Source organism: Chiloscyllium plagiosum, unplaced genomic scaffold (assembly GCF_037043375.1).
Source record: "Chiloscyllium plagiosum isolate Xiang-an unplaced genomic scaffold, Cpla_swu_hap1 HiC_scaffold_16, whole genome shotgun sequence".
Classification (NCBI taxonomy): Eukaryota; Metazoa; Chordata; class Chondrichthyes; order Orectolobiformes; family Hemiscylliidae; genus Chiloscyllium; species Chiloscyllium plagiosum.
In genome coordinates, this window is record NW_028270154.1 from 92,215,262 (window position 1) to 92,230,850 (window position 15,589).

Genomic DNA, 15,589 nt, shown 5'->3' on the forward strand with positions numbered 1-15,589 from the left:
CTCCATCACATTCCCCTGTCTCCACTCCACCACATTCCCCTCTCTCCACTCCACCACATTCCCCTCTCTCCACTCCACCACATTCCCCTCTCTCCACTCCACCACATTCCCCTCTCTCCACTCCACCACATTCCCCTCTCTCCACTCCACCACATTCCCCTCTCTCCACTCCACCACATTCCCCTCTCTCCACTCCACCACATTCCCCTCTCTCCACTCCACCACATTCCCCTCTCTCCACTCCACCACATTCCCCTCTCTCCACTCCACCTCATTCCCTCTCTCCACTCCATCACATTCCCCTCTCTCCATTCCATCACATTCCCCTCTCTCCACTCCACCACATTCCCCTCTCTCCACTCCACCACATTCCCCTCTCTCCACTCCAGCACATTCCCTCTCTCCATTCCACCACATTCCCCTCTCTCCACTCCACCACATTCCCCTCAACCCACGCCATCACGTTCCCCTCTCTTCACTCCACCACATTCTCCTCTCTCCACTCCACCACATTCCCCTCAACCCACTCCACCACATTCCTGTCTCTCCACCACATTCCCCTCTCCACTCCACCACATTCCTCTCTCTCTACCACATTCCCCTCTCTTCACTCCAATCACATTCCCCTCTCTTCACTCCATCACATTCCCCACTCTCCACTCCATCACATTCTCCTCTCTTTAATCCGATCACATTCCCCTCTCACCACTCCACCACATTCCCCTCTCTCCACCACATTCCGGTCTATTCGCTCCACCACATTCCCCCCTCTCCACCACCTTCCCCTCTCTCCACTCCATCACTTTCCCCTCTCTTCACTCAACCACATTCCCCTCTCTCCACTCCATCACATTCCCCTCTCTCCACTCCATCACATTCCCCTCTCTCCACTCCACCACATTCCCGTCTCTCCATCACATTCCCCTCTCTCCACTCCATCACATTCCCCTCTCTCCACTCCATCACATTCCCCTCTCTCCACTCCACCACATTCCCCTCTCTCCACTCCATCACATTCCCCTCTCTTCACTCCATCACATTCCCCTCTCTTCACTCCATCACATTCCCCTCTCTCCACTCCATCACATTCCCCTCTCTCCAGTCCATCACATTCCCCTCTCTCCACTCCATCACATTCCCCTCTCTCCACTCCACCACATTCCCGTCTCTCCATCACATTCCCCTCTCTCCACTCCACCACATTCCCCTCTCTCCACTCCATCACATTCCCCTCTCTCCATCACATTCCCCTCTCTCCACTCCATCACATTCCCCTCTCTCCACTCCACCACATTCCCCTCTCTCCACTCCACCACATTCCCCTCTCTCCACTCCATCACATTCCCCTCTCTCCATCACATTCCCCTCTCTCCACTCCATCACATTCCCCTCTCTCCACTCCACCACATTCCCGTCTCTCCATCACATTCCCCTCTCTTCACTGCATCACATTCGTCTCTCTCCACTCCATCACATTCCCCTCTCTCCACTCCACCACATTCCCCTCTCTTCACTGCATCACATTCGTCTCTCTCCACTCCATCACATTCCCCTCTCTCCACTCCACCACATTCCCCTCTCTCCACTCCACCACATTCCCCTCTCTCCACTCCATCACATTCCCCTGTCTCCACTCCACCACATTCCCCTCTCTCCACTCCACCACATTCCCCTCTCTCCACTCCACCACATTCCCCTCTCTCCACTCCACCACATTCCCCTCTCTCCACTCCACCACATTCCCCTCTCTCCACTCCACCACATTCCCCTCTCTCCACTCCACCACATTCCCCTCTCTCCACTCCACCACATTCCCCTCTCTCCACTCCACCACATTCCCCTCTCTCCACTCCACCACATTCCCCTCTCTCCACTCCACCACATTCCCCTCTCTCCACTCCACCTCATTCCCTCTCTCCACTCCATCACATTCCCCTCTCTCCATTCCATCACATTCCCCTCTCTCCATTCCATCACATTCCCCTCTCTCCACTCCACCACATTCCCCTCTCTCCACTCCACCACATTCCCCTCTCTCCACTCCAGCACATTCCCTCTCTCCATTCCACCACATTCCCCTCTCTCCACTCCACCACATTCCCCTCAACCCACGCCATCACGTTCCCCTCTCTTCACTCCACCACATTCTCCTCTCTCCACTCCACCACATTCCCCTCAACCCACTCCACCACATTCCTGTCTCTCCACCACATTCCCCTCTCCACTCCACCACATTCCTCTCTCTCTACCACATTCCCCTCTCTTCACTCCAATCACATTCCCCTCTCTTCACTCCATCACATTCCCCACTCTCCACTCCATCACATTCTCCTCTCTTTAATCCGATCACATTCCCCTCTCACCACTCCACCACATTCCCCTCTCTCCACCACATTCCGGTCTATTCGCTCCACCACATTCCCCCCTCTCCACCACCTTCCCCTCTCTCCACTCCATCACTTTCCCCTCTCTTCACTCAACCACATTCCCCTCTCTCCACTACATCACATTCCCCTCTCGTCACTCAATCACATTCCCCTCTCGTCACTCCATCACATTCCCCTCTCTTCACTCCACCACTTTCCCCTCTCTCCACTCCATCACATTCCCCTCCCTTCACTCCATCACATTCCCCTCTCTCCACTCCATCACATTCCCCTCTCTCAACTCCACCACATTCCCGTCTCTCCATCACATTCCCCTCTCTTCACTCCACCACATTCCCCTCTCTCCACTCCATCACATTGCCCTCACTTCACTCCACCACATTCCCCATTCTTTAATCCGATCACATTCCCCTCTCTCCACTCCACCACATTCCCCTCTCTCCATCACATTCCCCTCTCTCCACTCCACCACATTCCCCTCTCTTCACTCCACTACATTCCCCTCTCTCCACTACATCACATTCCCCTCTCGTCACTCCATCACATTCCCCTCTCTTCACCACATTCCCCTCTCTCCACTCCATCACATTCCCCTCTCTTCACTCCATCACATTCCCCTCACTCCACTCCATCACATTCCCCTCTCTCCACTCCATCACATTCCCCTCTCTCCACTCCACCACATTCCCGTCTCTCCATCACATTCCCCTCTCTTCACTCCACCACATTCCCCCTCTCCACTCCATCACATTGCCCTCACTTCACTCCACCACATTCCCCATTCTTTAATCCGATCACATTCCCCTCTCTCCACTCGACCATATTCCCCTCTCTCCATCACATTCCCCTCTCTCCACTCCACCACATTCCCCTCTCTTCACTCCACCACATTCCCCTCTCTCCACTCCACCACATTCCCTCTCTCCACTCCATCACATTCCCCTCTCTCCACTCCATCACATTCCCCTCTCTCCACTCCATCACATTCCCCTCTCTCCACTCCATCACATTCCCCTCTCTCCACTCCATCACATTCCCCTCTCTCCACTCCATCACATTCCCCTCTCTCCACTCCACCACATTCCCCTCTCTCCACTCCATCACATTCCCCTCTCTTCACTCCAGCACATTCCCCTCTCTCCACTCCACCACATTCCCCTCTCTCCATCACATTCCCCTCTCTCCACTCCATCACATTCCCCTCTCTCCACTCCACCACATTCCCTCTCTCCACTCCACCACATTCCCCTCTCTCCACTCCACCACATTCCCCTCTCTCCACTCCACCACATTCCCCTCTCTCCACTCCATCACATTCCCCTCTCTCCACTCCATCACATTCCCCTCTCTTCACTCCATCACATTGCCCTCTCTACAATCCACCACATTCCCCTCTCTCCATCACATTCCCCTCTCTCCACTCCATCACATTCCCCTCTCTTCACTCCACCGCATTGCGCTCACTTCACTCCACCACATTCCCCATTCTTTAATCCGATCACATTCCCCTCTCTCCCCACCACCACATTCCCCTCTCTCCCCTCCACCACATTCCCCTCTCTCCCCTCCACCACATTCCCCTCTCTCCACTCCACCACATCCCCCTCTCTCCCCTCCCTCCCCTCCACCACATTCCCCTCTCTCCACTCCATCACATTCCCCTCTCTCCACTCCAACACATTCCCCTCTCTCCCCTCCACCACATTCCCCTCTCTCCCCTCCACCACATTCCCCTCTCTCCCCTCCACCACATTCCCCTCTCTCCCCTCCACCACATTCCCCTCTCTCCACTCCACCACATTCCCCTCTCTCCACTCCAGCACATTCCCTCTCTCCATTCCACCACATTCCCCTCTCTCCACTCCACCACATTCCCCTCAACCCACGCCATCACGTTCCCCTCTCTTCACTCCACCACATTCTCCTCTCTCCACTCCACCACATTCCCCTCAACCCACTCCACCACATTCCTGTCTCTCCACCACATTCCCCTCTCCACTCCACCACATTCCTCTCTCTCTACCACATTCCCCTCTCTTCACTCCAATCACATTCCCCTCTCTTCACTCCATCACATTCCCCACTCTCCACTCCATCACATTCTCCTCTCTTTAATCCGATCACATTCCCCTCTCACCACTCCACCACATTCCCCTCTCTCCACCACATTCCGGTCTATTCGCTCCACCACATTCCCCCCTCTCCACCACATTCCCCTCTCTCCACTCCATCACATTCCCCTCTCTTCACTCAACCACATTCCCCTCTCTCCACTACATCACATTCCCCTCTCGTCACTCAATCACATTCCCCTCTCGTCACTCCATCACATTCCCCTCTCTTCACTCCACCACTTTCCCCTCTCTCCACTCCATCACATTCCCCTCTCTTCACTCCATCACATTCCCCTCTTTTCACTCCATCACATTCCCCTCTCTCCACTCCATCACATTCCCCTCTCTCAACTCCACCACATTCCCGTCTCTCCATCACATTCCCCTCTCTTCACTCCACCACATTCCCCTCTCTCCACTCCATCACATTGCCCTCACTTCACTCCACCACATTCCCCATTCTTTAATCCGATCACATTCCCCTCTCTCCACTCCACCACATTCCCCTCTCTCCATCACATTCCCCTCTCTCCACTCCACCACATTCCCCTCTCTTCACTCCACTACATTCCCCTCTCTCCACTACATCACATTCCCCTCTCGTCACTCAATCACATTCCCCTCTCGTCACTCCATCACATTCCCCTCTCTCCACTCCATCACATTCCCCTCTCTTCACTCCATCACATTCCCCTCACTCCACTCCATCACATTCCCCTCTCTCCACTCCATCACATTCCCCTCTCTCCACTCCACCACATTCCCGTCTCTCCATCACATTCCCCACTCTTCACTCCACCACATTCCCCCTCTCCACTCCATCACATTGCCCTCACTTCACTCCACCACATTCCCCATTCTTTAATCCGATCACATTCCCCTCTCTCCACTCCACCATATTCCCCTCTCTCCATCACATTCCCCTCTCTCCACTCCACCACATTCCCCTCTCTTCACTCCACCACATTCCCCTCTCTCCACTCCACCACATTCCCTCTCTCCACTCCATCACATTCCCCTCTGTCCACTCCATCACATTCCCCTCTCTCCACTCCATCACATTCCCCTCTCTCCACTCCATCACATTCCCCTCTCTCCACTCCATCACATTCCCCTCTCTCCACTCCATCACATTCCCCTCTCTCCACTCCATCACATTCCCCTCTCTCCACTCCACCACATTCCCCTCTCTCCACTCCATCACATTCCCCTCTCTTCACTCCAGCACATTCCCCTCTCTCCACTCCACCACATTCCCCTCTCTCCATCACATTCCCCTCTCTCCACTCCATCACATTCCCCTCTCTCCACTCCACCACATTCCCTCTTTCCACTCCACCACATTCCCCTCTCTCCACTCCACCACATTCCCCTCTCTCCACTCCACCACATTCCCCTCTCTCCACTCCATCACATTCCCCTCTCTCCACTCCATCACATTCCCCTCTCTTCACTCCATCACATTGCCCTCTCTACAATCCACCACATTCCCCTCTCTCCATCACATTCCCCTCTCTCCACTCCATCACATTCCCCTCTCTTCACTCCACCGCATTGCCCTCACTTCACTCCACCACATTCCCCATTCTTTAATCCGATCACATTCCCCTCTCTCCGCACCACCACATTCCCCTCTCTCCCCTCCACCACATTCCCCTCTCTCCCCTCCACCACATTCCCCTTTCTCCACTCCACCACATCCCCCTCTCTCCCCTCCCTCCCCTCCACCACATTCCCCTCTCTCCACTCCATCACATTCCCCTCTCTCCACTCCAACACATTCCCCTCTCTCCCCTCCACCACATTCCCCTCTCTCCCCTCCACCACATTCCCCTCTCTCCCCTCCACCACATTCCCCTCTCTCCCCTCCACCACATTCCCCTCTCTCCCCTCCACCACATTCCCCTCTCTCCCCTCCACCACATTCCCCTCTCTCCACTCCATCACATTCCCCTCTCTCCATTCCATCACATTCCCCTCTCTCCACTCCACCACATTCCCTCTCTCCATTCCACCACATTCCCCTCTCTCCACTCCACCACATTCCCCTCTCTCCACTCCACCACATTCTCCTCTCTCCACTCCACCACATTCTCCTCTCTCCACTCCACCACATTCCCCTCAACCCACGCCATCACGTTCCCCTCTCTTCACTCCACCACATTGCCCTCTCTTCACTCCACCACATTCTCCTCTCTCCACTCCACCACATTCCACTCAACCCACTCCACCACATTCCCCTCAACCCACTCCACCACATTCCTGTCTCTCCTCCACATTCCCCTCTCCACTCCACCACATTCCCCTCTCTCTACCACATTCCCCTCTCTTCACTCCAATCACATTCCCCTCTCTTCACTCCATCACATTCCCATCTCTCCACTCCATCACATTCTCGTCTCTTTAATCCGATCACATTCCCCTCTCACCACTCCACCACATTCCCCTCTCTCCACCACATTCCGGTCTATTCGCTCCACCACATTCCCCCCTCTCCACCACATTCCCCTCTCTCCACTCCATCACATTCCCCTCTCTTCACTCGACCACATTCCCCTCTCTCCACTACATCACATTCCCCTCTCATCACTCAATCACATTCCCCTCTCGTCACTCCATCACATTCCCCTCTCTTCACTCCACCACATTCCCCTCTCTCCACTCCATCACATTCCCCTCTCTCCACTCCATCACATTCCCCTCTCTTCACTCCATCACATTCCCCTCTCTTCACTCCATCACATTCCCCTCTTTTCACTCCATCACATTCCCCTCTCTCCACTCCATCACATTCCCCTCTCTCAACTCCACAACATTCCCGTCTCTCCATCACATTCCCCTCTCTTCACTCCACCACATTCCCCTCTCTCCACTCCATCACATTGCCCTCTCTCCATCACATTCCCCTCTCTCCACTCCACCACATTCCCCTCTCTTCACTCCACCACATTCCCCTCTCTCCACTACATCACATTCCCCTCTCGTCACTCAATCACATTCCCCTCTCGTCACTCCATCACATTCCCCTCTCTTCACTCCACCACATTCCCCTCCCTCCACTCCATCACATTCCCCTCTCTTCACTCCATCACATTCCCCTCTCTCCACTCCATCACATTCCCCTCTCTCCACTCCATCACATTCCCCTCTCTCCACTCCACCACATTCCCGTCTCTCCATCACATTCCCCTCTCTTCACTCCACCACATTCCCCCTCTCCACTCCATCACATTGCCCTCACTTCACTCCACCACATTCCCCATTCTTTAATCCGATCACATTCCCCTCTCTCCACTCCACCACATTCCCCTCTCTCCATCACATTCCCCTCTCTCCACTCCACCACATTCCCTCTCTCCACTCCATCACATTCCCCTCTCTCCACTCCATCACATTCCCCTCTCTCCACTCCATCACATTCCCCTCTCTCCACTCCATCACATTCCCCTCTCTCCACTCCATCACATTCCCCTCTCTCCACTCCATCACATTCCCCTCTCTCCACTCCATCACATTCCCCTCTCTCCAATCCATCACATTCCCCTCTCTCCACTCCATCACATTCCCCTCTCTCCACTCCATCACATTCCCCTCTCTCCACTCCACCACATTCCCCTCTCTCCACTCCACCACATTCCCCTCTCTCCACTCCATCACATTCCCCTCTCTTCACTCCAGCACATTCCCCTCTCTCCACCCCACCACATTCCCCTCTCTCCATCACATTCCCCTCTTTCCACTCCATCACATTCCCCTCTCTCCACTCCACCACATTCCCTCTCTCCACTCCACCACATTCCCCTCTCTCCACTCCATCACATTCCCCTCTCTTCACTCCATCACATTCCCCTCGCTACACTCCACCACATTCCCCTCTCTCCATCACATTCCCCTCTCTCCACTCCATCACATTCCCCTCTCTTCACTCCACCGCATTGCCCTCACTTCACTCCACCACATTCCCATTCTTTAATCCGATCACATTCCCCTCTCTCCACTCCACCACATTCCCCTCTCTCCCCTCCACCACATTCCCCTCTCTCCCCTCCACCACATTCCGCTCTCTCCACTCCACCACATTCCCCTCTCTCCCCTCCACCACATTCCCCTCTCTCCACTCCATCACATTCCCCTCTCTCCACTCCAACACATTCCCCTCTCTCCACTCCAACACATTCCCCTCTCTCCCCTCCACCACATTCCCCTCTCTCTACTCCACCACATTCCCCTCTCTCCACTCCACCACATTCCCCTCTCTCCCCTCCACCACATTCCCCTCTCTCCCCTCCACCACATTCCCCTCTCTCCCCTCCACCACATTCCCCTCTCTCCACTCCACCACATTCCCCTCTCTCCACTCCATCACATTCCCCTCTCTCCACTCCACCACATTCCCGTCTCTCCATCACATTCCCCTCTCTCCACTCCATCACATTCCCCTCTCTCCACTCCATCACATTCCCCTCTCTCCCCTCCACCACATTCCCCTCTCTCCACTCCATCACATTCCCCTCTCTCCACTCCATCACATTCCCCTCTCTCCACTCCACCACATTCCCGTCTCTCCATCACATTCCCCTCTCTTCACTCCATCACATTCCCCTCTCTCCACTCCACCACATTCCCCTCTCTCCACTCCATCACATTCCCCTCTCTCCATCACATTCCCCTCTCTCCACTCCATCACATTCCCCTCTCTCCACTTCATCACATTCCCCTCTCTCCATCACATTCCCCTCTCTCCACTCCATCACATTCCCCTCTCTCCACTCCACCACATTCCCCTCTCTCCACTTCATCACATTCCCCTCTCTCCATCACATTCCCCTCTCTCCACTCCATCACATTCCCCTCTCTCCACTCCACCACATTCCCGTCTCTCCATCACATTCCCCTCGCTTCACTCCATCACATTCGTCTCTCTCCACTCCATCACATTCCCCTCTCTCCACTCCACCACATTCGCCTCTCTCCACTCCATCACATTCCCCTCTCTCCACTCCATCACATTCCCCTCTCTCCACTCCACCACATTCCCCTCTCTCCACTCCACCACATTCCCCTCTCTCCACTCCACCACATTCCCCTCTCTCCACTCCACCACATTCCCCTCTCTCCACTCCACCACATTCCCCTCTCTCCACTCCACCTCATTCCCTCTCTCCACTCCACCACATTCCCCATTCTTTAATCCGATCACATTCCCCTCTCTCCACTCCACCACATTCCCCTCTCTCCATCACATTCCCCTGTCTCCACTCCACCCCATTCCCCTCTCTTCACTCCACCACATTCCCCTCTCTCCACTACATCACATTCCCCTCTCGTCACTCAATCACATTCCCCTCTCGTCACTCCATCACATTCCCCTCTCTTCACTCCACCACATTCCCCTCCCTCCACTCCATCACATTCCCCTCTCTTCACTCCATCACATTCCCCTCTCTTCACTCCATCACATTCCCCTCTCTCCACTCCATCACATTCCCCTCTCTCCACTCCATCACATTCCCCTCTCTCCACTCCACCACATTCCCGTCTCTCCATCACATTCCCCTCTCTTCACTCCACCACATTCCCCCTCTCCACTCCATCACATTGCCCTCACTTCACTCCACCATATTCCCCATTCTTTAATCCGATCACATTCCCCTCTCTCCACTCCAACACATTCCCCTCTCTCCATCACATTCCCCTCTCTCCACTCCACCACATTCCCCTCTCTTCACTCCACCACATTCCCCTCTCTCCACTCAATCACATTCCCCTCTCTCCACTCCATCACATTCCCCTCTCTCCACTCCATCACATTCCCCTCTCTCCACTCCATCACATTCCCCTCTCTCCACTCCATCACATTCCCCTCTCTCCACTCCACCACATTCCCCTCTCTCCACTCCATCACATTCCCCTCTCTTCACTCCAGCACATTCCCCTCTCTCCACCCCACCACATTCCCCTCTCTCCATCACATTCCCCTCTTTCCACTCCATCACATTCCCCTCTCTCCACTCCACCACATTCCCTCTCTCCACTCCACCACATTCCCCTCTCTCCACTCCACCACGTTCCCCTCTCTCCACTCCACCACGTTCCCCTCTCTCCACTCCACCACGTTCCCCTCTCTCCACTCCACCACATTCCCCTCTCTCCACTCCATCACATTCCCCTCTCTTCACTCCATCACATTCCCCTCGCTACACTCCACCACATTCCCCTCTCTCCATCACATTCCCCTCTCTCCACTCCATCACATTCCCCTCTCTTCACTCCACCACATTCCCCTCACTTCACTCCACCACATTCCCCATTCTTTAATCCGATCACATTCCCCTCTCTCCACTCCACCACATTCCCCTCTCTCCCCTCCACCACATTCCCCTCTCTCCCCTCCACCACATTCCGCTCTCTCCACTCCACCACATACCCCTCTCTCCCCTCCACCACATTCCCCTCTCTCCACTCCACCACTTTCCCCTCTCTCCACTCCATCACATTCCCCTCTCTCCACTCCATCACATTCCCCTCTCTCCACTCCAACACATTCCCCTCTCTCCACTCCACCACATTCCCCTCTCTCCACTCCACCACATTCCCCTCTCTCCCCTCCACCACATTCCCCTCTCTCCCCTCCACCACATTCCCCTCTCTCCACTCCATCACATTCCCCTCTCTCCACTCCATCATATTCCCCTCTCTCCACTCCACCACATTCCCGTCTCTCCATCACATTCCCCTCTCTCCACTCCATCACATTCCCCTCTCTCCACTCCATCACATTCCCCTCTCTCCCCTCCACCACATTCCCCTCTCTCCACTCCATCACATTCCCCTCTCTCCACTCCATCACATTCCCCTCTCTCCACTCCATCACATTCCCCTCTCTCCACTCCATCACATTCCCCTCTCTTCACTCCATCACATTCCCCTCTCTCCATCACATTCCCCTCTCTTCACTCCATCACATTCCCCTCTCTCCACTCCACCACATTCCCCTCTCTCCACTCCATCACATTCCCCTCTCTCCATCACATTCCCCTCTCTCCACTCCATCACATTCCCCTCTCTCCACTTCATCACATTCCCCTCTCTCCATCACATTCCCCTCTCTCCACTCCATCACATTCCCCTCTCTCCACTCCACCACATTCCCCTCTCTCCACTCCACCACATTCCCTCTCTCCACTCCATCACATTCCCCTCTCTCCATTCCATCACATTCCCCTCTCTCCACTCCACCACATTCCCCTCTCTCCACTCCACCACATTCCCTCTCTCCATTCCACCACATTCCCCTCTCTCCACTCCACCACATTCCCCTCTCTCCACTCCACCACATTCTCCTCTCTCCACTCCACCACATTCCCCTCAACCCACGCCATCACGTTCCCCTCTCTTCACTCCACCGCATTGCCCTCTCTTCACTCCACCACATTCTCCTCTCTCCACTCCACCACATTCCACTCAACCCACTCCACCACATTCCCCTCAACCCACTCCACCACATTCCTGTCTCTCCACCACATTCCCCTCTCCACTCCACCACATTCCCCTCTCTCTACCACATTCCCCTGTCTTCACTCCAATCACATTCCCCTCTCTTCACTCCATCACATTCCCCACTCTCCACTCCATCACATTCTCCTCTCTTTAATCCGATCACATTCCCCTCTCACCACTCCACCACATTCCCCTCTCTCCACCACATTCCGGTCTATTCGCTCCACCACATTCCCCCCTCTCCACCACATTCCCCTCTCTCCACTCCATCACATTCCCCTCTCTCCACTCCATCACATTCCCCTCTTTTCACTCCATCACATTCCCCTCTCTCCACTCCATCACATTCCCCTCTCTCAACTCCATCACATTCCCGTCTCTCCATCACATTCCCCTCTCTTCACTCCACCACATTCCCCTCTCTCCACTCCATCACATTGCCCTCACTTCACTCCACCACATTCCCCATTCTTTAATCCGTTCACATTCCCCTCTCTCCACTCCACCACATTCCCCTCTCTCCATCACATTCCCCTCTCTTCACTCCACCACATTCCCCTCTCTCCACTCCATCACATTCCCCTCTCTCCACTCCACCACATTCCCCTCTCTCCACTCCACCACATTCCCTTCAATCCACTCCATCACATTCCCCTCTCTTCACTCCAGCACATTCCCCTCTCTCCACTCCACCACATTCCCCTCTCTCCATCACATTCCCCTCTCTTCACTCCACCGCATTGCCCTCACTTCACTCCACCACATTCCCCATTCTTTAATCCGATCACATTCCCCTCTCTCCCCTCCACCACATTCCCCTCTCTCCCCTCCACCACATTCCCATCTCTCCCCTCCACCACATTCCCCTCTCTCCCCTCCACCACATTCCCCTATCTCCCCTCCACCACATTCCCCTCTCTCCACTCCACCACATTCCCCTCTCTCCACTCCACCACATTCCCCTCTCTCCACTCCACCACATTCCCCTCTCTCCACTCCATCACATTCCCCTCTCTCCACTCCATCACATTCCCCTCTCTCCACTCCAACACATTCCCCTCTCTCCACTCCAACACATTCCCCTCTCTCCCCTCCACCACATTCCCCTCTCTCCACTCCACCACATTCCCCTCTCTCCACTCCACCAAATTCCCCTCTCTCCCCTCTACCACATTCCCCTCTCTCCCCTCCACCACATTCCCCTCTCTCCCCTCCACCACATTCCCCTCTCTCCACTCCATCACATTCCCCTCTCTCCACTCCATCACATTCCCCTCTCTGCACTCCACCACATTCCCGTCTCTCCATCACATTCCCCTCTCTCCACTCCATCACATTCCCCTCTCTCCACTCCATACACATTCCCCTCTCTCCCCTCCACCACATTCCCCTCACTCCACTCCATCACATTCCCCTCTCTCCACTCCATCACATTCCCCTCTCTCCACTCCACCACATTCCCGTCTCTCCATCACATTCCCCTCTCTTCACTCCATCACATTCCCCTCTCTCCACTCCACCACATTCCCCTCTCTCCACTCCATCACATTCCCCTCTCTCCATCACATTCCCCTCTCTCCACTCCATCACATTCCCCACTCTCCACTCCATCACATTCCCCTCTCTCCACTCCATCACATTCCCCTCTCTCCCCTCCACCACATTTCCCTCACTCCACTCCATCACATTCCCCTCACTCCACTCCATCACATTCCCCTCTCTCCACTCCATCACATTCCCCTCTCTCCACTCCACCACATTCCCGTCTCTCCATCACATTCCCCTCTCTTCACTCCATCACTTTCCCCTCTCTCCACTCCACCACATTCCCCTCTCTCCACTCCATCACATTCCCCTCTCTCCACTCCATCACATTCCCCTCTCTCCATCACATTCCCCTCTCTCCACTCCATCACATTCCCCTCTCTCCATCACATTCCCCTCTCTCCACTCCACCACATTCCCCTCTCTCCATCACATTCCCCTCTCTCCACTCCACCACATTCCCCTCTCTTCACTCCACCACATTCCCCTCTCTCCACTCAATCACATTCCCCTCTCTCCACTCCATCACATTCCCCTCTCTCCACTCCATCACATTCCCCTCTCTCCACTCCATCACATTCCCCTCTCTCCACTCCACCACATTCCCCTCTCTCCACTCCATCACATTCCCCTCTCTTCACTCCAGCACATTCCCCTCTCTCCACCCCACCACATTCCCCTCTCTCCATCACATTCCCCTCTTTCCACTCCATCACATTCCCCTCTCTCCACTCCACCACATTCCCTCTCTCCACTCCACCACATTCCCCTCTCTCCACTCCACCACGTTCCCCTCTCTCCACTCCACCACGTTCCCCTCTCTCCACTCCACCACGTTCCCCTCTCTCCACTCCACCACATTCCCCTCTCTCCACTCCATCACATTCCCCTCTCTTCACTCCATCACATTCCCCTCGCTACACTCCACCACATTCCCCTCTCTCCATCACATTCCCCTCTCTCCACTCCATCACATTCCCCTCTCTTCACTCCACCACATTCCCCTCACTTCACTCCACCACATTCCCCATTCTTTAATCCGATCACATTCCCCTCTCTCCACTCCACCACATTCCCCTCTCTCCCCTCCACCACATTCCCCTCTCTCCCCTCCACCACATTCCGCTCTCTCCACTCCACCACATACCCCTCTCTCCCCTCCACCACATTCCCCTCTCTCCACTCCACCACATTCCCCTCTCTCCACTCCATCACATTCCCCTCTCTCCACTCCATCACATTCCCCTCTCTCCACTCCAACACATTCCCTCTCTCCACTCCACCACATTCCCCTCTCTCCACTCCACCACATTCCCCTCTCTCCCCTCCACCACATTCCCCTCTCTCCCCTCCACCACATTCCCCTCTCTCCACTCCATCACATTCCCCTCTCTCCACTCCATCATATTCCCCTCTCTCCACTCCACCACATTCCCGTCTCTCCATCACATTCCCCTCTCTCCACTCCATCACATTCCCCTCTCTCCACTCCATCACATTCCCCTCTCTCCCCTCCACCACATTCCCCTCTCTCCACTCCATCACATTCCCCTCTCTCCACTCCATCACATTCCCCTCTCTCCACTCCATCACATTCCCCTCTCTCCACTCCATCACATTCCCCTCTCTTCACTCCATCACATTCCCCTCTCTCCATCACATTCCCCTCTCTTCACTCCATCACATTCCCCTCTCTCCACTCCACCACATTCCCCTCTCTCCACTCCATCACATTCCCCTCTCTCCATCACATTCCCCTCTCTCCACTCCATCACATTCCCCTCTCTCCACTTCATCACATTCCCCTCTCTCCATCACATTCCCCTCTCTCCACTCCATCACATTCCCCTCTCTCCACTCCACCACATTCCCCTCTCTCCACTCCACCTCATTCCCTCTCTCCACTCCATCACATTCCCCTCTCTCCATTCCATCACATTCCCCTCTCTCCACTCCACCACATTCCCCTCTCTCCACTCCACCACATTCCCTCTCTCCATTCCACCACATTCCCCTCTCTCCACTCCACCACATTCCCCTCTC